This window comes from Sciurus carolinensis, chromosome 4 (assembly GCF_902686445.1).
Source record: "Sciurus carolinensis chromosome 4, mSciCar1.2, whole genome shotgun sequence".
Taxonomy (NCBI): Eukaryota; Metazoa; Chordata; class Mammalia; order Rodentia; family Sciuridae; genus Sciurus; species Sciurus carolinensis.
The window spans coordinates 153878340-153905581 of record NC_062216.1 but is presented as its reverse complement, the minus strand read 5'-3'; the positions used below and the strand labels follow the sequence as shown (position 1 = coordinate 153905581).

At 36.1% G+C, this 27242-nt stretch overlaps 1 long non-coding RNA gene across 12 annotated transcripts in view; it reads right to left on the bottom strand.

The window, feature by feature from the left end:
• LOC124982350 (uncharacterized) overlaps nucleotides 1-27242 on the bottom strand; it is a 95746-nt gene that overhangs the window by 14429 nt on the left and 54075 nt on the right. For all 12 annotated transcript variants that reach the window (XR_007108258.1, XR_007108262.1, XR_007108256.1 and 9 more), the window contains 4 exons: nucleotides 23131-23221; nucleotides 18104-18261; nucleotides 17387-17584; nucleotides 9899-9992 (listed from right to left, as the gene is read on the bottom strand). This is a non-coding gene — a long non-coding RNA (uncharacterized LOC124982350). The remainder of the gene's footprint in view (nucleotides 1-9898; nucleotides 9993-17386; nucleotides 17585-18103; nucleotides 18262-23130; nucleotides 23222-27242) is intronic.

The following is a 27242-nucleotide window of genomic DNA, read 5'->3' as shown; positions in this document are numbered from 1 at the left end:
AAAATGTGTTTATGTCTTAACACCAGGCATATTATTTTGGTCCAATTAATATTTAGTTATTTTTGATGGTTGTCCATACAGCCCTTAGAATACTTGGGAAGGGTGTTTCTTCAATAACACTATATGATTAGCTCAATTTGTTTTCAACTTTTAACTTTTGATTGATGCTAATTACTTAACAAATGTGTGTTTGGTGTCTTGGCATATAAAATGAGATAGGAAACATTTATTCTAAAATGATTCTGTAGGAATTTGAAAGTCAGTCTTGATGTATGACCCTTTTTCCGTGTAGCAGAGACCTCAGACCTACCCTTCATAATCCAATACTTGATCATACGTCAACTGTTCCCTTTCCATCAAAATCTCCCTGTCAATTTCACCTCATTGATGTCTCACAAGCTGCTGATACACAGTAATGGGTTGGGGCAGGGGAAACCTTAAGAAAGAACCCCCCTCCCCACCAGGTATGCTTTCTTGGGAAACATGCTGTCCCATGGAGGCGAGTTTACTTGAGTACCATGCTCAGGAAGTTCCACAGCTTTGCATGAACTGGATGATTCTGTTTACTTTTCCCATTTGAACTTAACTTCATTGGACCTTCATCTGGAGGCAGATTTCACGTGCAGGACACTCCTGCTGAATTTCTTATTCCCTGGAGCCTAATAGGGGCCTCGTTTATTGCCTTTAAGGCCTAGTTTCAAAAAGAAAATATTTAGAAAGAGACGGTACATAAACCAAAAGGTGGTGCTTCTTTGGTGTTCAGGATGTGAAAATATTTTGATTATCTACATGCATCTGAGAATGATTCCTCTGGTTATGAAGAGAAAGGGCCTGTTTAATCAACCAAATAAATACATATGTAGACAAAAGGTACTCTTGAAGCTCTGGCAGTCATAGGGTAAGGTAAAACATTTCCCATCTGCACTCCAAAAGAAGACTGGAGGCACTACCAATTGGTGCCCTTAAGGATATTTCAGCTTCTTACAGGGCTTTGCTTAATGCTTATTATGGACAGCTGTATTTGTTCTATAATCTGTTTCGAAGTGTAAAACCATATAAAAGGAATGAAATAAAAATAAACCTTTTCAAGTCAATTTCCATTAGTCATTTAAAAAATTCTGTTAGTTGACTTTTCTTTGGTTTATTTTTGTTGTTCTTGTTGTTGTTTTTTAAATACGGTCAGAAATACCTTTTTGCATTTAGATTGGAAAGGAAGAAGTTAAAATGCCCTTGTTTGCAGACAATATGATCTTCTCTACAGAAATCCCTAAAGACTCCACCAGAAAGCTGTTAGAATTAATAAACAAATTCTGTAAAGTGGCAGAATACCAAAGCAATGTACAAAAATCAGTAGCATTTCTATGCACGGACAATAAACTATCTGAAAAAGAAATCAGGAAAACAATCTCATTTATAATGGATACAAAAAATAAAATGCTTAGGAATAAATTTAAGCAAGGAAATGAAATACTATACACTGGAAAGTATGAAGCATTAATAAAATAAATTGAAACCACAAATAAAAGGTAATATATCCCCTTTTCATAGATTGGAAGAATTAATTTTGCTACTGGGCCTATATTGCCCAAAGTGAGCTATAGATTCAACACAACCACTATCAAAATCCCAATGAAAATTTTCACTGAAATAGAAGAAAAAATCCTAAAATTCTTACAGGACCACAAAGACCCTGAAAAAACAAAATACTCTTGAGTAAAAACAAAATAGCAAAGTGGAAGCATTATACTACCTGACTTCGAAATATTCTACAAAGCTATAGTATTGAAACAGATGAAAACAGCATGTTACTGAGATGAGAACATACAGACATGGAATGAACTAGAGAGTTCAGAAATAAATCAACCCATTAACAGTCAATTGATTTTCAGCAAAGGTGCCAAGAACACGTATGGGGAAAAGACAGACTTATGGGGAAATTGGACATCCATATGAAGAAGAGTCCAATTAAATCTTATCTCACACCATATATAAAAATCAACTCAAATGGACTAAAGACTTAAATGGAAGAGCTGAAACTTCAAAAGAGTAGAAGAAAATATTGGGAAAGAGCTCTATGACATTGGTCTGGGCAATGATTTTTTGGATATGGCCCCAAAGCATAGGCAATAAAAGTAAGAATGAACACATGAGGATTGTATCAAACTAAAAGGCTTCTGCACAGTGCAGGAAACAATCAATAGAAAGAAGAGACAACCCATGGAATGAGAGAAGATATTTGAAAAACCTAGACCCGATAAGTGGTTAATATCCAAAATATATGAAGAATGCAACTTCACAACAAGAAATTAAATAACCCAATTAAAAACTGGGCAAAGGATCCAAAGAGAGATTTCTCAAAGAAGACATTCAAATGGCCAACAAGTATATGAAAAAATGCTGAACAAACTAATTATCAAAGAAATGCAAATTAAGACCACAACTTGATATCACCTCACACCTGTCAGAATGGCTATTATCAAAAGATGAAAGATAATGTGTTGGCAAGGATGTGGAGAAATAAGAACACTTGTATACCCTTGGTGGGAATGTAAATTAGTACAGCCATTATGGAAACCAGTGGTGTGGAAGTTCCTCAAAAAAATTAAAAATAAGACTACCATATGATCCAGCAATCCAAGTACTTGGAGTCAATCCAAAGGAAATGAAATTAGTATGTCAAATGAAATTAGTAACTCCACATTCACTGCAGCACTATTCACAACAACCAAGATATGAAATCAACCTAAGTATCCATCGACAGATGTAGGGACAGGAAAATGTGGTGTATAAACACAACTGAATACTATTTGGTCTTTAAAAAGAAGGAAAACTGTCCTTTGCAATAGCAACCATGAACCCAGATGATACTATGTTAAGTGAAATAAGTCAGACACAGAAAGACCTCACCTATATGGAGAATCTAAAATGCTGAATTCATAAAGAGTGGAAGGTGGTTAACAGGAACTGGAGGGTGGAGATGGAGGTTAGGGCTTGAGCCAATGTTGCTCCAAGGATACAAAACTTCAGTTAGGAGGAAAAAGTTCAAGTGATCTACTATACAGTAAGTGAGGATCGTTAATAACAATGTATTGTATTCTTGAAAATCCTGAGAGTTTAAGTGCTTTCACCACAAAAAAAAAAAAAAAAAATTAAGTGGAGGTAATGCATATATTAATTAGCTCCATTTAAATTTTCATTTATTGGGATTTGTTACCATGGACAACATTGCTAAGCGTTCCACAAGAATTTTCTCATTCAGTTAATAGGGGCAGAAATTGATATCCTCGCACATTAGGTAATGACAAGATTGTAGAATATATAAATGCTCATTACATAGAAGAAATCAGCAGGAGTATTAAACCCAAATAAAAGCTATTTCATTTTTGAATGGGATTTGTGGAACTGAGTAATTCAGGAGAGGAAGGGTGGAAGACAATTGATTTTGGCAGCTGGACTGATTGAGGAGGTGGCAGGGAAATGAACAGGTGAAACACTACTACTGTGTGGACACATAATAGGAAGCATTTCAAGGAAACATACACGTGAGGAACACCATGCATACTCCTAGCGCAGATGTGTCTCTGGCAATGGAGCCCCAGCACATAAATGTACCCCTAAAATTGTGCCATTCTTTTGAGGTCTTATCAAACATCACATTCTACACACTGTTCATTCTATGTATCTGGAGGTCATTTCCATCAGCTTTTAGGGAATTCACACTTCTATTTTGTCTTCTCCATTTTTTTCCAGCACTTATCTGGGACAAATCCTAAGGCATCATGTGGGTTCTAACCCGAGGAATAGCAACTCACCTTCATACCAGCCTACCAAAATCCAACAGACAATGCTTGTTGTTAAAAGTTCTATGACATGCTTTAATTCCAAACCTAAATTTCATTATCCTATTGCAATTTGTATAAGGAAAAAAAAACCTTGAATAACCATAAACAAGCCAAGATAACATCTCCAATACCAATTATTCCACTGAGCTCGGCAATATGCTTTGGATTTGTTAACACAATTTTTGCTGGCACAGAAACTCAGTGTTTATTTACAGCATAAATCATCTAGTTTCCTTTTCTTTTTCCTTTTATGTTGAAGGTTAAGTAGGTAGGCAAATCAATGACGAGAGCAACACAAAATAGGAAAAGCGATCGCCTCTACAGATTCCTACATCTTAGAGGAAAATGGGAGTAATTCCGCTTGCACCCCTGGGCTGAACTAAATAATAGTAGTAAGAATCATGAAGAACTGATAGATCATGGTTATGTGATGGTTTTTTCTAATTGAAAGGGTGGATCCATTTTTGAGGTGACTTATTTTCAAATCCCAGAAGCCACACTTCAACAATACATGATGTAGGAGATCAGGCTGTAGGTCAGAAGCCTGGCTCTCTCCCCTAGGATCTGGGCATCAGGTTCCCATTCACAAAATGGCAAGAATCAAAGCCCCCTCATCCTAGAACGTTGGTCAGGATTCCATGAGAAGTGCTTGCAACAGAGCCTGGCACACAGTAAACATTATATAAATGTCAGGCAGCGTCATTGCCATTATTCTAACCCCGTGTTCATCATTTCGGAGGCAAAATCTCCACATTATGCTGGCATCAGCCCAAGGGAGAACTAAATGCCACTTCATTCCCTCAGTGAGAGTCAGTTGCTTCATTATCACATATAGCTTGCCTACTGAATGCCCAACACAACACTATTAAGCAGGGTAGCAAAATGTCCTGTCCTTTCAGAGTTATAGGAGAATGATAGACAATAAATAAATTCATAACAGAAGGTCATGTAGTGAGTAGTGAGTATGGTGGTGGAAACTAAAGGAAGGTAGAAAAACCCAGAGTGACCTTTTTTCTGTCCCCAGATTCAGGCCTGTTTGACGAAATGACTGGGTGTAGGTCCACTTTTCCTCTGAGAGGAATTCTCAGGCCGACATTCTAGGTAACTGCTTCACTGAAACCCAAATCATTTGGATACAACAAAAATAATCCAACATATGAACGCATCCACACAGACATATGTACGCTGGTTTTCTAAAATGTAATGTGTACGTAATTTCCCGAATGGCTGGTTGTCACATCCATCTGGTCTTATTTCCATAGCACTTGAATGCACCACGAAGATATAAACCCTAAAAGCTAGAAAACAGAATTTAAATACCCAAACACATACGAGGTGTGTTTTCAAAAGCAGCAGATCTCAAGTGAGCACCGTGGTGACTTCATTAACTCCTTGGCCAGAGTTGAGAGTAACTGAGTCTAAGCAGAAAGGCCACAGGACATAAAAGACATTCCACAGCAGACCTCGTTAAGTGGGCTTAAGACAAGCTTGACAAGCTAATGACAAAAATCTAATTTGGACTTTCTGGTCCTAAGAACTCTGAGCAAGTCCAAATACACCAAAATTCTATCATGCATGCTATCAGAAAAGGCAGCTCCTGCTGTCAATTAGGTCCACAGAGTTCACAAACCAAAGACCAGGGATGCACAGGGCCCCCATCCACACACACGGAGCAGGAAATCTTGATCTGTGTGCTTCTGGGTTTGGGCTCTCGTCCTATTTAAATCTCACAGATGTCATATGTTCCTAAATTAACAGTGGTCTCCAGGGAAATGTTCAATGGACTGCACATATTGAACAAAGCTGTGGCTAGATCCAGACACCACACGATACAGAAAGCATTTTTGCTATTATTTGCCTTCTCTAAAAGCCCTCTCCTATTGCTAAATTCGGTCAGCCCCTGTGGAATTTGGACCATGTTAGACTTCACTAACTTAGATACCATCTTCTAATTCTCCAGTCGCTCTAGGTGTATGTATATCCACACTATTTTTATGTTCCTTCATTGGAGATGCGTTCACTTTCATGAAATAATAGTGATTGTACTTGTGTGTGCTACACAGAGTGGAAAGCACCCTACAAATTACAATCTCCAGAAAAATCTTATCATAATCCATCAACCCAATTTTATAGACAAGAAAGTTGAAGATTCACTTAAGATTTCAACCGATAATTAGTAGCCAACCAAGGACATAAACCCAGGCCACCTGACTTCAAAGCTCATGTCTATATTCCACTACCCAGGGCAAGGAGGCATAAATGCTGTTGAATGAATACATGAATGAATGAATGTGTTTCTGAATATCCTTATAACTAAAAGAAGAATGTACCACTTTAACCACACTGCTGTTTCAGTAAGAGGTTTATTATCATAAAATAGTTACTTAGAATCCTTGGAGGCACTCTCCCTTACACTTTTCATATTCTTACAGTGCTTTTGAAAATATCTCACAAATAGAAGGTATTTAGAAGATTTTTATGGAATCGGTGAAATATTTTAATCCAAGACAACAAATTATGAATAGGTAAGATGGCTTTCTTGGAATATTTTCCTCCTCCTGTGACTAACTTCCTTATAACAAGGAAGAATAGATTTTTGTTTTTCTGGAATCTGTTTCCATGTGTTAATTTCTTAAGAAATCACTAGACATTTCCCAGGTTTATATCTCCAGGCTTAAGGGAAACCTAAGCTTCTGGTCTCAGCTTTTCCACTGCAGATCGGCCCCATTTTTATACAAGCCCTAGTAACAGAGATGGTAATGTTTAACTGTTATAAGCAATGTAATAGATTAGAATATTTTAATAAATGTGTACTGAGGAGAAGCTAATCCCATCCACCTTCCAAAATTTGGGTAGTGCCTGGATGTCACAATGTCTTCATCCCTGGACCTATATTGAGAATAGTTATTATGGGACGTTACTCTCATTGCCAACATAGTGTAGAGAACTAGCTTCTTTTTCCAAACAGTTTAGAAAAAGATTCCAAGTGTATTCTACCTTCATTCTTCCCTGCTCCTCACTATAGTCAGAGAACTTAGGTAATAAAGAAGAATGCAATGTGCTTGTCCTGTCTTGTTGCTTGTAAATGACATAAGGTAACCTGTACAGAATTAATTTGGAGCTATGAAATGTTAGATAGCTATAAGAAATTATAGAAGAAAAGGACATCAGAAATTCATGTATTATATACTTTCAGGAAGCCAGGTATTTCATTTTGTCTTTTGATATATGTATATGGACACACTGTGCACGCACACATATGCACATGTGCACACACACACATATTGGTGGGATTAAAAAAAAACTTTCACTCTATAAGTTTCAGTAAGTTAATGAGTACTACATTTAAAATTTTTCTCTAATTGCTCTTGTTGATCTCTGATACAGAGTTACTGTATTAAATCCAGTAGTTAAAGCTACTACTTCCTGTTAACTTGATATTAGGTACTGGGTTACAGTGTTCATATACACTATGCAATTTATTCATCATACCGTCACCATAGATAGATATTAGTATCTCTCTTTTAAGATGGGTAAAAACCAAGACCCAAAAGAGTTAAGAAAATGTCCCAAGGTTACATTTCTAGTGAACGACAGAGGTAAAATCTGAATTTAGGTCTACTTGTCTACAAAGCTTTGCATATCAGCTCAAATCCCATTCACTTGAAATTTGCATTTACCCAAGTGCATCCTGTGCTATATTTGTCAGAGTACTATTCAAATGTATTTCATCCTTCATGAAATATGAGAGTTCCTTTGAATTGAATACAAACTAATCAAAAATATGCAGCTTTTCAAAATAACTGGGAGCTTTAAAACTTTTTAAATGCCTTCAGAGGGTTTATGTTCCTGGGGTTAGATGGCACACCACATCTTGTAATATAGGTCACTGAGAGGTACAAATGGGATTAATAGCCATGGTTTTTAATTCATTGGCAACCTGCTTTTACTCCAGAAGCACTCTGAGAGCCCTACTGTGTGCATACTACCCCTTAGGGATAAAACTGAATGCAGGGAGAAGGCAGAGTCTAGCAAAGAGGTAACGAGTTCCCTCAGGGAGCCTACAATCCATCTTTGGAAAGGAACAGAATAAGGAGGCAGTGAGAGCCAAATTAATCTTAGAATACATTAGCAATACTTAGAAGTCATAAAACTAAATCAAAATTTCTTCAAAGGATTAAGTCCTGCAGCCTTTAACTCAGTCAGACCTGCCTCCCCCACATGCCAATTAGAGTTCAAAGAAAAGATTCATACACTTCATTTGCAGATCTGTTGAACCTTGGGCACAAGTGATAAATCCTTAATAAGTCAGAAAGATAGCTATATTTATTCTTAAAATTAACTAATTTGCACACGGAGGTTAAGTGATTTGCCTCAAGACAATTCATTGGAATGTCTGATAAAACTCCATAAAAATTCCATTTCTGATTTGACACCCCTGACCTGTTTTCCCATTTTCAAGTTACCCTGTAGAAATGCTCACATGTGTCAATAATGAATCCAATACAAGACAAGTCCAATCTATGTAGGGGGAAAAACAACAACGAAACAACTTTTAAAATACTCGGAGAATCTCAGGATGAACAAAGAGTGCCCCAGGCATTGTTCATATAGAAGAGATAGCTATGCTTCTGAGGGAGGAGTTTACTTCCTTTGTCTCTGTCCTAAAAGCAGACTTAGGTTTTTCAGCAGTTGCTTTTGAGAACTTAGCAGTACAGAAAGTAAACAGCCCAGGCAAATCGAACTGGTTGGCTGACTTCTGGCATCTAAATTGAATTCTTTGCTTAGGTGATTTACGTACAAACACACACACATACACTGTAATGCTGAACTCTCAGACCTTCCAAAGAACATTTAGCAAGTTAGCTTAAGCCATTGAGAAATAAAACCTTTCAAGTTTTCATCTCAAAGAAAAAAGAAAGTGCACTAAACACCATAATGCTAAAGTGATCATCAAAGGCAAGACAATTCTGAAGGTAACTTTCACAGTATTTTTCCCTGAAAGTATACTATGAAAAATTTTAACTATGATACACATGAATTTAATTTTTAAAATACAGAACTTAGCTCCCCTGATGAGAGAGCAAACATCAACAATATCTCATCATTGATACTGGTACAGAAAATGGAGCTTCAAGAGTGAATTTGTTTTGTTTTTTGTTTTTTTTTTTCCACTTTTGATGCAAGCAATCTCAAGCACTTTATGTTTTTCTGGACTCGCTTAATGGTACTTCAACATTTTTATAGCAAAAATGTAACTAAAACAGAGCCATTGTCCCAAATTCCTCATTTATGTATTCAACACCATTGTAATATTGCTAGATCTCAACCTACCTCAGAGGATCCAAATTACACAAAACTTTGGGGATAGAAATTAGCATAATTGAAATAATTCAATTTTTGGTAATTATAATTCTCACTTAAAACTAAATTGAATATGCCAAACTATAATTATGTTCAAATTTGCATTGTGAAAATTATCCCCATTTTGTTCATGGCATCTTAAAATATCTGCTAGAGGATCTGAAGCCCTCAGGTTGAGTCAAGAGGCCTCATCTTCCCAGCCTTTGGGAAGAGGAGACTTATCACACTTTAAGCACAGTTATTTAGCCTCTTGGGAAAGGGAAGACAGCCATTATTTCTTTACTGTATGATGTCCAGGATTTGTACCATAATCTTCAGATTCCTCTAAGCTATAGTGCCATTAATGAGAACTGAGTGCTACAGCGGAAGGTGAAAGATTAATGCTCTCTTTGGAGAAAAACCTTAAGCAAAGCAGGTTGTGTTTTAGGACAGAGACAATGGGAAACAAACACACAAAAAGGCTGTAACATTTCAAAGCAGGCCCTTGAAAATAAGCATGGCTTTGTGATCCATTTAAAAATGATGAAAGATTTGAGATAATCTAAAAGCAACGAGTACTCACCTTTAGGCCCATGAGATACTCAATGATTTTTAAGAATTCTAAAATCAAATCTTTATGATTATTATTTGCTTGGTATGCAAAAGGGAAAACAATAAAATACTACTCTGTGTAAGCTGTCTATTTAACTAACCTTTCTGTGAGAAGATGAAATTAACCAGTAGATGTGATTAAACTTGCAGGATGGTTTATTTATCTTCATCTTTGGGATAGTAGGTGGATATAATCTGCAAATACATTGGTCAAGAAATAGATGAGTCTGTGTGCACAGGGCTGGCATATTGTCAAAGCACACAATGATTTGCTCCCAAAAAACATATGAATATATCTCCAGTTAGTAAAATATTCACATTAATAACGGAATAAGGCAGAAGAACCCTGGCTGACATCCCATCTGTTCTTACGAATTAAATTTAGAAATCATATGTAATATAGACATTTCTTTCTGAATATCATAAAACCCTGACACATTCAGGCTTTCATTAGAAAGCTCCACAATGTGACTTGAATAACAATCTGTCTTAGCTAATTAGTATTTTCAGTTTAGCATATTCACTTCCAGACATATTGCTGTTTGCACATGGTAATTTAGGTAAACAGATACCATCCACAGCTGCATCAATTAACACTGCTAATCAAAACTGAATTCAGGTAATTAGACACATTTATGCAAAAAAATGTGTAATTTTGGAAAAAAGCTAGATTCTTCAGTAATATGTCAATAAGTAAAAATCTCATTTTGCTTATGAAGATGAAGAACGAGGGGAGAGAAATCATCATTAATATATACATCATGCACCCAGAGTAACATTCCTAAATTAAATCTCAATCTTTAATTGGCCTGTATTTTCAGAAATTGGATCATATTTTTCATAAATGTTTTCTTCAATGTTTCCATATAGTAAAGTTGATTCACATCTGCCTAAGGGTTTAATCATCATTGAGCAAGACTCAAATGGTTAATGAATTCTCAAGTGTTTATATAATTAGAAGGGATGTTGGTCAAACTTGTTCTTCCATCTTGCTTAGCATCGCTGGAGGAAGATTCTTTCAGTGTGTCTCATTTTTATGGTTTACTTTAATTTTCTCTGCTACAAAGTACTTGGTATTTAGAATCACATAGTATTTTCTTATTTTCCTGCCAACACTCATCAATTTTCCTAGTTCTACTTAATGCCCTTTAGTTGCTCTTTCATTTGTTTATAAATTTAATATTTTAATCAATTAAAATTAATATTTAATGAATTATTTCTTTGTCTCTTTACAAACAAACTAAACTATTAATTTTGATTAGATATTCTAATCAGTTTAGAAAAACTAATTTATTGGTAATAAGTGGCTAACTAGCGATGAACAAGTTCAGTATGCGGGGGTGTTCATCAGTATACAGTTAAGGCTAAAGGGAAGGAGAAAATTGAACCACTCTTAAAGCATTCTGCAGTAGACTAGGGAGAAATTTAGGATGCTCTGCCCATCTATGTATCTATCTATCCATCTCAACTCCTTTCCCTCCTTAGATTCTGAAGTTGAAATTTGTTTCTTAATGGGAACCTAGGGTCTTCATAATGAAGTACTGAAGTATTAATATTCATAATGAAGTATTGGGTTCTGTGTCTGCAGCTTTATTTAAATGGTAATAGTTGCTTTCAATCCAACTTAACAAACATTTCCTTAGCACCCACTATGTATCATGAACCTTCTAAAAACCCTGCGGGTGAATCCAGAAATTGGATCAGAGATGAATTTAGACTGATCACACTCTTCTGAGCCAATTTTGGAGAGTTTACAAAACAATGGAATTATTTTCAAAAGGCAAATAAGGTTACCAAATGCAAATTTATCTGTCAATTCCAAATTTCTGAGTTTCCTGGGCTAATTTCACAGATGCTTACTTTTTGCCTAGCTCTGGAGAGTTCCTTTGTTCTCACAGTAATTCAGGAAATGAGAACTAAAATTCCTTCACCAAGTAGCATACTATCTTTTTCTCACATTTTAGTAAATTGTACAATTTGCACTTCTTTTTTGATATTTATATAAGAGATCTTTTTCTTTACATTCTCTTTAAATATACTTGGCAAAAACTAGAGTTACCTGTGACACTGAAACCTGATAGGTGCCATTCCTATTCCACCCAATTTTGAGAGCAGGAATTATAAAATGCAGAGGCAATTTAACAGTGAGTCATCAAACTACATTCAACAATGAAATGCGGTGACATGGGGTGAACACACCTCTGACTTGAGGATTCTGTTAAAGAGAATTACCTGTTAATTCTAAATGAGGGAGAGGTAAGCACAAATAATTTTAAAGATAATTTTTAAAAAAATCTAATAACTAATTGTCAATAAAGTGAATGACTAAAATTTGAGGAGGAGAGAAATTCTGGTCTGAATTGAGTGAAGTTCATGGTATAATCCCAGGGAATAATCCCAGGCTCCTAAACCACTTCTCTTACTTCCACCAGAGCGAATTGGGAGAAGGTTCATTTTATCATTATGGTTCCTGAGTTTCGGTAAACTCCTTTGCTCAGGAAAGGGATTAAAGTCATCTTCTAAGAATCTCGATCCTATAGTCATCAAATTTTAGCAAGAAATAATGGTACAGATACGACAAGGGCAGATTGGGTGAAGAGAGGGTCTAAAATGTCACCAACTTCCAACCCAGGCTGGGCCACTGACTGGTCAGTCAACTTCACGGAAGCTATTCTCCACTCAGTTGCAGTTTCTGGTCCATAAAATGTGACACCCAGACCCATCTGGCTGGGTCCCGGGGAGTTTGTGGAGCACAGGAGGTGCTCCATAAAGACTTGTGGCAGCTGGAGGCAGGTCAGTCATGATGGCTCCAGAGATGCTCATGGTGAAGACACATTAGTAAGGATATGTTTTTAAGCATGTCACCAGATCACAAAGGACAGTCGGCCCTCTATATCTGCCAGTTTTGCAGACATGGATTCAACAACCGTGGATTGAAAATTTTTAAAAAGAAAGCAATTGTGCCTGTACTAAACATGTACAGACTTTTTTCTTCTCTTTAATCCCTGAGCAATACAGTATAAGAACTATTAATGCAGCGTTTACATTGTCTTAGGTATTATTAGTAATTAGGGATGATTTAAAGTATACAGGAAGATAAGTGTAGTTCACATGCAAATACCATGCCATTTTACATAAAGGACTTGAGCATCCATGGATTTTGCTATCCCTGGTGGTCCTGGAACCAAACCCCCATGGATGCCAAGGGACCACTATACTGTGTACACTTGGTGTGATAATTTGAATTCAAATAGCATAAAATATATCAAGTAGGTCACACATCACTACACCACACTGGGCCACCTTCTCTCTCACTTGAAAACTAGTACTAGGAACTAAACACTTCCCAATTAAGATGGAAAGTTAACATTGGGACATTTATCATTTCTAGAGCATTTTAAAGACTTTATCAAAGAAATCACAAGAAAGGCTTCACTTGGTCAATACTAAGCAAATAATTTTTTTCTAGAATTATTATTTGTTAAAGAGAATAAAATCCTAAAAAAATGTATAAGTGAATATATTTTTTTTACTATTAGAAAAACCCTGAAAATCCATAGTTTGCCACTTGTTATCTCTCTTTTGTTCAGCAAAATAAAATTGCTCATGGTAGGCCTACTCTAAATTTTTGTGAAATTAAATTGCTGACTCACAATATGCAATAAATAAAACAACATAATAAATAAAATGACATTATTGGTCTTTTTAAAAAAACAGTCTGCTTTTTAAACAAAAGGACTCCAGCCAAAATATATGGTCCATGAAAATATCAAATGGATTAAGCTTGGCTTATTAATGGCAAAGAATGTTTTTTCACAATGATAAGGGAAATGTCAGGTCTGGAATTGGGTGGATTAGAGGGGAACCAATTGCCAGAAAACAAAGGCAACATAAGAAATAAAAATGTCTTCAAAGCACACAGAAGCAAAACAAATGATTAGATTTGGGACTTAACAAAATATAATCTTATTTTCCTCTGCTTTCTCACCGACACTTTTTTTCTGCACTAAGACAATATGAATTTCGCCTTCCAGAGCCATGATTCTCTTTTATGAAAAAGAATGCTGATAATTAATAACAATATAGAGGATATTATCTGTAGTTTAGAACATTAGCTTTTTATGCTTAGAGAATGTTGTTAGTGTTACAACAAACTTTAATACTGAAAATTATTTTTATTAGTTCTCATAAGAGGTAGAATAAGATTATTCTAAATTGAAGAAGATCTTGAATTATATCTGAAGAATTAATAGTGTTTTCATCAAAGATGAAATGCAGTTAATATAGTGCATATAACAATCTTTTTTTTTTTTTTTAGTAAAGATTAACTTTATTAAGAAAACAACTGGAGCAAATGAATCTTTTGAAGTTGGACAATTCACGATGCCAAAGCTAAAGCTGATGATTTACACTTTATCAGATAACGTTCAGAACAACATATTTGTTTACAGTTTATGAGGAATACTTGTCTCACAATTAAGAATTAGGAAATTATCCTTATGGCAAACAAATCTTAGTTAAACATATTATTAATCTATGCTTCAAGGTATTATCCAGCTCTCTAGAGGATGCCAGTCACTTTGGCAAGTGTGCATAATTTCAGTCTCTCTCTCCCAAGCATTTCATCTTTTGACTTTCCTCATAGGCCTACAGAGGAGGCCTATCTTTCAGAAGGATGTTAAAAGCATACATGAAAAGCTTGTGCAAAAATAAACTATAGCACCTCAGGCTTCTTAATTTTTACACTATAATACCTTGGACTTTTCTACCTTGACACATTCAGAGCAAATTCTTTGATGAAAAGAGAGAGAAATAAATTACATATGGAATGAAGAGAACCTTTATTACCATTTTAATAGTTCACAGACACATGAAAGGAAGATGCATTCACTGTGTGGTGGGACCTAAAACTACAAAGATTCACTGACTTAGTAATAATAAAAAATAGTATGATATGAAAAAAAGGAAACAGGTTTTTGAAGCAACATGAATATGCAAAATTTTCACCAACGCTTCAAGATAATTTAAGAAAGAGAAATAAAAACTAAACCATTAAGTACCATTGCAAATAATTAGTTTGCCTCTCCTCTAACCTTTTTGAACCTAATGAAAAAGCTGAATACCTCCAGAGACTATCAGAGATCCTTGGGGAATGAAATTCCAGACATCAGAAATAATCCAATTTCAGGAACTGATTCATAAGCAACTTCAATAAAACATGCATTTTCAGGAGCCATTGTATAGATTTAACATTGTATAATATTCAGTTTAGGTGGTTGCCTTTGGCTTAGAATGGAGATGTCATTGCTGTCCATTCCTAGCCTCTTCAGGACATTCCTAGATTGTTTTGGGGTAGAAAACAAACATTTCCAGTTGTGTGGAGGTTGGGGATTGGTTTTGATGTTTTATGGGGTGGGGAATGGTACTTGGGACTTTCTTCCCGCATGCTCCCAATTATACACACATTATTTCTAGATTCTCTGCCACAGAGATGCTCTTGCCAGAGCTATGGTCCTTCTAAGGCAGCATATCACCAGACGTGCAAAATGAAAATTAAAATAGGAGGGTTTTTTATTATTATTATTTGAATGACATAGGACCTGCTCAATGTTTGCATTTAAATTGGGCAGACTAATTCCGATCTGGCTTTTAATTTCAGAAAGGTTAATCACCCTAACAAAGGTCAATCAAACTTTAATCTTCAATAAAATTGCTACAGCCCAATCACCTACAGGACACTTATTATATTCCCATTTCCATGAGAAAGAATGCATTCTATTCATTATGCATCACTAATCTTCTAACTCTTTACATTAGCACATTTTACCAAAAAATATTAATTCCTTTGAAACTCTGACAAGAGTTCATTTCCACACATCTCAGGAGGTAATCCTGTTTTTAAAAATGGGACATTAGCTATAAACGAATTTCCTGACTTTTTTTAATCCTCAGAGACCTTTGATATTCCACTAGGGTTCTAAAACTCTCCAATCTCAATGACACAAAAATATTAGGAAGTTTAGCTTAAAAAAAAACACCCTGTATATTATTTTAGGAACTTAATCCTCTGTGTTGTCTGTAACTGCCATTCATCTGCTTGTCTCTGTTCACGATGTTTACTGTGTACAAAAGTTATTGATTTGGAGAAAGTAAATGTTAACTGTATTTGAACCACAGTAGAAATCTTAAAATCATTAATTCACTCACTTGATGAATATATATATTGAGTGCCTGTCTTGTGCCCAATACTGGTAGAGGGAGAATCCAAATTATAAAAAGAGTCTCTTACATGAAAATAACATACTCCTGTGAAAATTACATCCACCATGTAATAACAAAACGTCCATTTTTAGTTTTTCTCATCAGCGTCTTTAAATTTTAGTGAAGACAGAAAGTCAAATTTTAATCCGAATTTTGATAAAGAACATTTAAAACCAGATACATAAAATGATTCATTTTTTAAATTTATGAATAGGAAAATTGAATGTCAAAATTTAAGATCAATATATTGAGACTATCAAGTCTCTTACAGTTAGGAATAAAACTGAGAAGGTTTAAATGAGCTTAAAACATATGCTATGCATGAGTGTGTTTCAAAATGCTATTATGTAAGGTTTAAAGACTGCTATTAACACAAAAGACAATTGTAATGGTCAAAGGACTATTTACTGCTTTTTGCCATGATATCACGATCTGAATGTGCAGAGGGAAGGTAAAAAAACTTTAATGTATGTCCCCAATATGCAAGTTGGTCACCATGACATTACAGTGGTGGTGTGACACAGCATAAATGACCCAAACTTGCCCTCTGCATGCTTTTTGAGACCCTCCCTCCCTCTTTCCCTCCGAAGAAGGGCTCAGGCATACATCACAGAGACACATGCCTCTCCTCATCCATATGCATGCTCATTAATTAGCAATATGTGAAGGCTATAATTTGGGAAACACCCCAGAGCTTGAATATTCAATCAAGCAAAGCAGATCATTTCACAGACCATGGTGAAATGAAAATACAGGTATAACAATCAAAGGCCAGACTGGCATCAGAGAACAGCACACAATGTCAAGAAATACCCATCTTCATAAATGTTGTAAAATAGCTTCAATCACTTTATGACTTCAGTCAAAACCTGGATCCACTTTGAGCACTTTTTGAAACTAAAAACCTCTACATAGTCTATAACTGCAGTTGCCTTTTTTCTCTGCTATAACTGGGTTGACACACAAAGTAAAACAATAACTTTTATATAGAGGAGCAAAATAAATCCAGTGCTACACAACGCAAGTGTTCAATTAATATTTGCGACCTCATCGTAATTATGAAAATGGACAAAGATTAGCTGGACATAATAAGAGGTAAAAAATTGTTTTATGTTTTGTTCTCAGCATCAAAAACTATTTAGTTTTATTCCTATATTTCTGGATTTGGGGGAGGGAAAAAAACCAAAAGCTTTCAGAGAATATGTTGTAAACACGCGAAAAACACAATGAATCTTTTATACAAATCATTTTGGTCATGAAACAAAAAACCCACCCACCATGAAATATCCTAAGAAAACCCAGGATATGGAATTATAAAAGAAACATACCTTATGCTTTCCAAGTTTGCAGTTCCTCATCTTGCTCACACCGCTCTGCCGTTCTGCCTTGAGCAAAAGTCGACTCCGTGTGATCTTTGTGACAATACCATCATATCACTGGTAAATTTTCCGATTAAACTTTACCAATATGGAAACAACTTGGTTAATTATGATATTAACCAGCTGGCGTGTGCCATCAGTCACCCACTGTAAGGAAGCCAGACAGAGAGACATCTAATCATTGCAACCAGAGCAGATAAATTTTGTTCCTTTCTCATACGTGTCACAGATTCCATCCCTTCTGACCCTCTCCTCAGCCATCGACTGTCAAATTCAGCTTCCGCAAGCTCCCAGCTTCCCTTTATCCCTGCCTCAGATCTGAAACCCCCGGTTATCAGGAAGACGCGCGTCACTAGCTGTCTCGAAGCAGGAAAGCAATCAGGTGAATACTACTTATTATCTCGCATTGCTTTCCGAGGAGTGACAAGATTGATTTAGGACCAAGAACACATTCAGATCTCAGATGTGTCGTTTCTAGTGTTTTAAGTTCAGGCAGAAGGGTATTTGTAAAGTTGCAGTAGGGAGAACTTCAACCCCAATGTTAAGGTTAGGAGATGTTAGAAATTTAAGAAGGGTATAAAAATAATCCGAGTTCTCTTTTCGGGTGCCCTTCTATTTACTTTTCCACCTCTGCACTGGCTTAGCAATGTCTGAGCACACCGTTACCTGGAGAATCCAGCTTCATGGCTGGGTAGACTTAAGTCAACCCTGGGAAGCAATATTCTGACTTATAAAGTTGTGTCTGCCCATCCCTTTTCCACATGAGGACATTTCTGTAACAGAAGGTCCAAAGTCCCCACACTTGGTTTATTTAGCCTAAAGACCTGAGAAGAGAAAATGCATAAATGTTTTTAGATACAAGCGAGGCTTATGCAATGTGAATAAGAGAACACTTCCATTCTGGGAAGTAAAAAGGGTTTCTAAAATCCCACTGGAATTGGATGGGAGGGGAAAATATGGATTCAGGAATTCTTAGAAATTATAATTCATATCTATACTGATCTAGGTATCTTTGTGAGAATAAGACACTCTTTATCCTTTACCCTCTTGAACTGATATTAAAAAATGAGTCATATTCCATATTCCAAAACAACAAAGAAGTAGGAAATGTCAGAGGATGTGAGCACATTGTGGCACAATGTCAAAGACAAACAATCTTTGATTGTGACTTTTAGTAAGGCTCTGTTTGGGAATGAGCCATTTCTATTATGTTCCCTATCACAGTTTGGGCAACTGCCATGGGGCTTGGCACATAGTAGTTACTCAAGAAATACATTTGAATACTTGCACCACACATACCATCCTCCTCAAAGCCCAATTTACCTCCTCTCATAATTAAGTAATGCAAATATTCACTCATTAGGTATTGTTTATCACATAGTAATTATTTATATATTCATTCAAAAATATGTCTTTAAAATACTAGGAAGATCATTCCTGAAAATGAAAAAAAAAATGTTAAAAAGGACATTTCTCAAGAACCCAAATTAAGGGTTTCATGAATGTTCTAATAAAAATGATTGTAACTCAGGAAGTTTGAATAAGTCAAAAAAAAATCTTCACTCTGACTGAAAGTAGATTTTCTCGTAGAAAATTCAAAGAGAGTAATATATGCTACATACACAAAGTTTTTCATAGCTGTAGAATCTATAAAGAAAATGGGAAGAACTAAATGTCCCCAAATAAATTAATAAGTGTTGGTAATTGTGTGCAGTCATTATATGATAATGAGGAAGATTGAAAAAAATTAACTTCTTATAACAATACTGAATGAAAAAAAAAGAATACAAAATTGTTCATACACTGATTACTGAGTGCATTTGAATAAAGTCTGGGAAGAGAAATGTCAAAGTTGGATGTATAGCTGACCCTCAGTATTCTTGGGAGGTTCCAGGACCCCCTTGGATGCCAATTCTAAGGATGCTGAAGCTCCTTATTTAACATGACACAGTATTTGCACATAATGTGTACACATCCTCCTATGTACTTTGAATCATCTCTAGGTTATAACATAACTACTAGGTGAATAGTTGTCATACTTTATTGTTTAGTTGAATAATAATAAGAAAAATGTCTGTACATGTTCCATCTGGATATAATTTTTTCCTGAATATTTTTAATCTGCCATTGGTTGAATACATAAAAATAGTACTTACAGATACAGAGGTCTGACAATAGCATGTAGGGTTAGAAAGTACCTTATTTTTCACCACTATGATTATTAATTTCAAACAATAGAGTACAAGACTCCAGCTACAAAATGGGAAAAAAATAATAGTGATACCTACCTTAGAGGAGTTTGGTATTAAACCAAATAATGCATATAAAATCCTGTGCATATTTCCTGACCTGTGGTAAGCACTCATTATACAGCTCAGTTATTATTTTATAATAATCACCATATAAATAATTCTGATGCCTTTAAATGAAGTATTTGGAAACAAAGAAAACTCAGTAATTTAAAACCAAAAGACCAGGCGTTGAAACACGATCTAGATGGTAAAACTGACCTATAAAAAAACCAACAGATACTTGAGACCTCAATTTCAAATTGCAATCTGTATGAGACTTACAAGACTTTTATAATTTTAGAAGACCTACAGGTCTTATAAAGAAGCTTCCCATTTTGACTTCTCTGTGGCTGCTTTACATGTCTGTAAAGATTCAGAACTGCTAGCACATGGAGATTATGAATGGAGAATGAACCTAGAGAAATCGGCACCATCTGAGAAATCTCAAGTGTTCTCATCTTGGCACCTTATTCTTGTTTTCCAATGGGGGCACTTGCTAATTTCTGCTCCCGGTGACCACAAAGCCCAATTCAGAGCGGTTACCTAAGACTGCTCTTCCTGGAGGGCACACAAGTGCCATACATCAGATTAGGGTGTTGCTTACATAAATGCAGTGCATAGGCGTGGAATACTTTAGAGGTTGAAGCAGTCAGTGAGGACAAAGCAATCTAGATTCAGAACCCTCTCCCTGGAGAGGACCCATTTGGGATCCGTAGAGACCACAAAGCCTGAATCTCTGCTACAGATGATGCTATTGGTATGCCATACACTTTGTTTCATTGGTTCTCGTGACAGTCCTTCCTTTCCCTCTGATCACTTGAATATGGTTAATTAAGTCTCACATGAGTATTAATTTCACATTCCAACCTGAGAGTTGTAGAATGGAATGTCTGCTATTCCCTTCTCTGTTGTGTCTTAGTCTCAGGAGTCAGACATTCTGCATCCATTCCACGCTCGGCTCCTGTCTTATTAACTCTGAGACTTGGGGCAAGTTGTTAAACCTCATTAGAACTGTTATCATCAACATCGTGTGACACTGTTATGAAGATCGTGCATAACACATGTCAGCTGCTTAGCGCGTAGTAGGTATCCAGTATCTGCTCTGTCGCTACCAGAGGAGCAATAGAATCCTATGCAGCAGCATAATAGATGGACAAGGATCCTGGTTGCAGCATTACTTAATAGAAAATGACTGAAAATGATCTAAAAATGCCATCTAAGGTAACTGATTCAATAAGGGATATTATATCCATACTGTGGAATGCCAATCATTAAAATGAGCAGAGCAGAAATATTGATATAAAGCAATTTCTATGATACATTTTAAGGGAAAGAAGAATGGCACTGAATCACATGTACTGTAAATTATCCTTCTGTTTAATAAGGATTTTGTACATAATGTTTGTATATTTAGAGAAAATCTCTAAAAAATACCTAAGGAACTGCTCACAATGCTTGCTTTAGTAGGGAAATTTGGGCCCAGAGAACAGGAGAGAAAAGAGAACTACTCTGTACAGCATAACCTTTACAGTCATATAAATAATAAAACATTAACAAATTTTGCAACCTTAAAAAAATATCATTACCCCTACTCGAATGTGCAGTCTATTTCAGTCTGTTATAAAAAGCTCAGAAACCCTCCACTTTACCATGCTAATGGGTACGATTCACCAGCTGGTGTCTGTCCAGATGGTCAGCTATGCACACGGCACTATTTTTCTGGACTGTAATACCACATAACTACCTTTTCCTTTCTATTCTCATTTCAATACTACTTTCAATGCCGTTCGTTGCATGAGTTCATTTTCCTCCTCCAGGAAATGTCAAAATATTGATATGCCTGTAGCATCTCCTTTCTCAAAGGTGGTTTCCTTAAAAAGGATTTGATTCAGTGCAAGAGAGACAAACTGCATTCCTACGTTCTGTGCAATCCTAGAGTCATTTCAAGTAAGGAGTCCTTTCCTCATGTTACAAATGTACAAATATTTGTCCTCAGAGAGAGGCAATTAAGTCCCCAGAAGTCAACAGAATGTCCTGATGACGAGCTTCTAATGGAGTCAGTGATGCCACATGGCATGTACAACACCTACATAATACGTTGTGAGCTGAAAACCTGAAAGTCTGATGTGGGCTTAAAATTTAGGGCATTACTTGTCTTTTCAAATATGCAAATTTGACAACTTAGTGCTCATTACAAATACTAAGTAAACAAATGTCAACTGATACCTGAAATCTTTCAAGGGTCATATTTTCTCTTCCCATTTGAAAAACATAGTCTTTCCTAATTTTAGAAGTTGCATGTTTTGGTTTGGATGTGAGGTGTTCCCCCAAAAGCTCACATGTGGAGACAATGCAGGAAGTTTCAGAGGAAAAAAATGATTGGGTTGTAAAAGTCTTAACCCAATCAGTGAATTAATCCCTGATGGGATTAACTGAAGTGGTAGGGTGTGACTGGAGGAGGTGGGCATTGGGGTGTGGCTTTGGGGTATATATTTTGTATTTGGAGAGTGGAGTTTCTCTCTCTCTGCTTCCTGATGATGTGAGCTGCTTCCCTCTGCCACACTCTTCCACCATGATGTTCAGCCTCATCTTGAACCCTGAGGAATAGAGCCAACCTTCTATGAACCAAGACCTCTGAAACTGTGAGCCCTCAAATACATTTTTCCTCCTCTATAATTGTGCTGGTCAGGTCATTTAGTCACAGCAGCCAGAAAGCTGACTAAAACATGGCAGTTACTAATCGTAGACTACCTTGGGCATACATGATGTTCAGGGATGATCCAGAATACCTGGATTTACAAGGGGGTAAGGAGTTTAGGCAACCCGTTGGTTCATCTATAAAATAGCATAAAACTCGTATGGGAAAGATGAAGGTTAAATGCCTTAGCTGTTGACTACGCAAAATGGCGCCCTTTGAGAGGCACGAGGTAACAAATAGGTGTTCTCATGGGCAGTAGCATCACTGTCATCATCATCAATCCCAGACACCATTAGTTGGTCGGCCACAGCTGCAGAATATGAAAAAATGCTGGTTCTTTCCATTATTAATTTTTCTTTTCCTGAGCAAATGTTATCCACAAAATGCACACAGGTCCATACAGCAATTGGCCATACTCATCCAGTATACCAGCAATTCTCAAACTTTAATGATCATGTAAAATACCAGGAGACCTTGTTAAAATGCAGATTTTATTTCAGTAGGGCTGGGGTGGAGCTTGATATTCTTTATTTCTGCCAAGCTTGCATGTGACACTGCTGTTGCGGGTGATGAAGTACTGAGTTACATTCCACCGTGGACATTACAGAGAGTAAGAACGACATGCCTGGTAATGAGCGCAACAAATATTGAACCATATACTTCTGCATGACCAAATTATAATTTTTTTTCTCTCTATCACTTACCTTGAACAGCTGAACAACATTTAACATTTCTCAGTCCTGAGATAAAATGTGAATGTGCAATAAGGGTACAATTTCTTCCCTGTGTTAACTCCTGGTAGATACAAAAGAAAAGAAAAACAAACAATTATGTCATTTTTAATAAAAAGAAGGGTCACATTTACAAAAGTGTTTTAAAAGTGAACATGCAATGATGTGAGGCTGGAGATGCTTTAAAAGAGTGAGAGTTGTTATTTTCTTTCTTGTCATAACACAAGTTTACAGTCAGAGTTTGTATTCACTCTGTTTGGCCCTACAACAAAATAAGGTATTAACAAAATCCTTTTTCCTGTGAACTGTATGCTTCTCTTATGCAACTAAATATTCATGTCTGTTTCTTACACAGCTACCTAAAGCTAAATGGTTTAATCAGTAAGAGCATTGTACCTTCAGTAAGCTGGTACGGCCTAGCTCCTAATAATTCTGGAAGCATTTGCTAAGCTTCCATAATTATTTCTATTGCCATGAGCTAATTCCCTTGATTTGCTTGAGGTTAATTGTTGAAAAAATAATAGAATTTGAATATAGGAAAATAATACTCTCAATTCAAAAGCCCAACATCAGGCAAAAGCTTACTGGAGGGTATATGGTTTAACTCAATGCTTTGTTTTCATTTTGTTTTTCTGGCTTTTTGTCCCACTGAAATCCATGATAAGAAAATATTTACAGCACAACCAAGTACCGCACACCCTCCAAATCTATTTGAGAAAAATGTATTCATGAAATAATACTAAGTCTCGCTACATGCAGTGCATTCTGAAATTTCTAACCTTTTTCTTATTTTTTTAAGTGTAGGTTATGATCTATCTGCTAAGTTGATTTTATGACTTATAAATTGATCACTCAAACTGCTGGTTTTGAAAATAACACATCCTTGGGTAAATTCTGGGAATGGATGCTGGTTCCCTGATGTACAAGAAGAATTCACAATGTGACGGCCATAGACCAAAAGTCACAATGAATGAGCCTGGGCCAGCACCTTTTAGTGACAAGTATGAGGGAGAAATGATCGTCTCCACCTGTGCAACCCATAAATGTTTTCTCTTCTACCTTCTCTGGAGATAAATGTAAGAAAATCAACCTTCACATCAAGGTAGAATGATGGAAGTGAATTTAATCACCCAATTACTATTAGAAAAGAATAAAAAAGCAAGTTAAGAATGAATTAGGTCAAAATTGATGAACATAAGAAAATGTGCAGAAAGCAATTTATCATCTTTTACATAAATTTTCATGCTGTAAGCAGCATGTACCTGAGAATCATATCAATGGACCAAATCAGTGTTATTAGAATAAGACTGGAAATTTGGAGATGGGCAAGTCACAAGAAAACACAGAAACAAAATCAGAGGTCTGAGCTTTTGTTGACCCAACCATATGGGAAAGGCCACATGATGGCTTTCAGAAGTTCAAGCAGCACAGTCTTACAGGCTAAGAGGGCAGGCATTTTTTTTTTTTTCTTTCATTTTTATAAAAGAAACACATCCACCAGGTATTTGAGATAAGAAAGTAAAGCAAATAAGGTCAGAGAAAATAAATGAAGTACATTGAAACCACCCATCTTAGCTTGGCTGGGTGCTCAGTTTTTTCCCTCAAATTGAAACATTAATTGGCAGAATAAATAAGTACGTAAAGCTACATCCCCGTGGGTAGCAAGATGGATAAAGTGGACATAGGGGAGTAAAGCTATCTTTAGTGGTTCTCAGAGTAGTTCTGCCCAAAGAGGGATTGGACAACCTTTCACATTTCCTTCCTGAAGCTATTCTCAGATTCCATATGGAAACTACAAAAATAGGGATGAAAATCTCCCTAGTTCAGAGTACCATGCGGGGGCTTGGGAGATACTTTTAAGTGGAAAGAAGTTAGCTGAATATTTTTAAAACTGCAATATTATAGAGTTATGTGAGGAATCAAATTATATGTTCTATTTCTAAAACCTAAGAAAAATGGGTATTTTGACAATTCACTAACAGTTATTAGGATATTCAACCAACATATGTTGGGCTAAAGTAAATGTGAAGTGGACTAGAAGGTCACACAGCATCTTCCTGCTCTCAGAGAGGGACTTTAGTGTAACTCCCTCAAGGGTCTTTGACTCCAAGGAATCATTAATTTCTTGCTCAGTTGAAATTATTCTGACAGCTTTGAGGTTAACATGAGCATCATCAGAGCATGGTATACTTGAACATAAATGATTTGTGGAGAATCAAAAGTAAAAATAAAATAATATGGAGTCTCCAAAACACTCGATTAGAATATCAAAGGTTATTCAAATAAAAACTTGATCTTTTCTGGCTCAATGTATCATAACTCTGTATCCTTTCATGTGGGCAAACAAACAGTCCATACTGATTTCTCAGTTTTTCCCCTTCTACTTCACACATGAACAGGCACATTTCATTTTAAAGCTATGTCTTGAAAAGCAATAACATGGTAGCATCCTATGGCCTAGACTGATTTCTCCATATAATTTGTTCCAATTTTAACTGATTGTTCTCTGCAGTGCAGATGTCCTGGCTCCCACCAAAAAGAGCAATATTGCCCAGAAGGCTCTTTATATTTTTTCTGGTAGATTTTCTAAGTAGGTTTTATGTCTTTTGTTATAGTATGGTCTACTAAAAATATTAGGCTATTATATAATTTACTAAATTGCAAAGATCGACTGTTATTTTCTTTGCAAAGCTGACCCTACCGTATGAAATGCACATATACATTAACAGGTACGTAGTAACACACTCTTAAGTCTGGTGGTCTCTTTCAGAGCAATGTAATTAAATTGCTTTGGGGATTTTTCAAGGAAGTTTACCATGCCAAAAAAAGAAAGTTCAATCAAGAAATTGGGGTTTGTGCTTGAGTTTTGTTTGTGTGATTATTAATTTCTTTTAGGAGCACCAGCTAGAATTGGAGTTTGGAAGACTATGCATTAAGAAGAAAGATGAAACAGATGCAATACACAGTTAAGATCAAAGAACTCCATCAATTCATTCGGAAAGTCAAAATCCAGCTGAGCCTCAGAGCCCTGTCTGCATAATAACAAAGGTTGACTAAAACATAAGGATTAAACAGATGAGCTGTCTCCTGTGGAGGCATGGGAGGGGAGCCCCACTGAGACACATGGAAAGACACTTTGGAAGCTCACACCTGCTCCACCCCAGCCAAACCTACAGGAGACCAAGATGGCCAAAGATAGTCCACTGATGTCTGGAACTGCTAGCTTTACAAGAAAGGAATATATGTCTAATGGACATCTTTTTATTTGCTAAGATGTTTTCAGTCTAGACAAATGACAAATTAATAAATTGCTTCCATTTTTCCAAGGTGACTTACCAAGTGCTTGACTTTCGAAATAAGAGACACAAATAAACAGTGAAAAAATTTTCTATGCCATAAAACAGTGTTGGGAGAATGCCTACCTCCCAAATATATTTTCCCAAATGAACAGTGCTTTTCTTAAAGCAATCTGGAAAAAACATTGGTAAATTTAGTTCCATTTTGCATTCTCAGAAAATTATTATTTTTAGTAGCATGAAGTATACCCCAATTTCTATGAAGACATTGCCAGGTTACACTCATCACTATACCAAATTATGTTACTTAGCCCTATATAGTAAAAATACAGCACAGGCAGGCTGGGAGTATAGCTCAGTGGGAGAGCACTTGCCTAGCACATGTCAGGCCCTGAGTCTGATCCCCAGCATGGCAAAAAGAAAAAAAAAAAAAAAAGAGTTGAAGAATACAGCCCTAGAATCAAAAGCATTTAAAATTCTGTGCCTGCGAAAAAATGTTCCATTTATTCTAGCGACCTTAGCACAATGTTTCATTGAAGCTACTGATAAATTATTCTGAATATCAAAAGAATTTTCTTTTAAGGAAGCTGAAGTACTTTTTAAAAGTTAATCAAGTTGGAGACTGAGGCAGGAGGATTGCAAGTTCAAAGCCAGCTGCAGCAAGTTAGTGAGACCCTGTCTCAAAATAATAAAAATTAAAAGGGCTGGAGATGTGGCTCAGACATTAAGCACCTCAGGGTTCAATCACTAGTACTGCAAAACAAAACAATAAAAATTGTTAAGCAAACT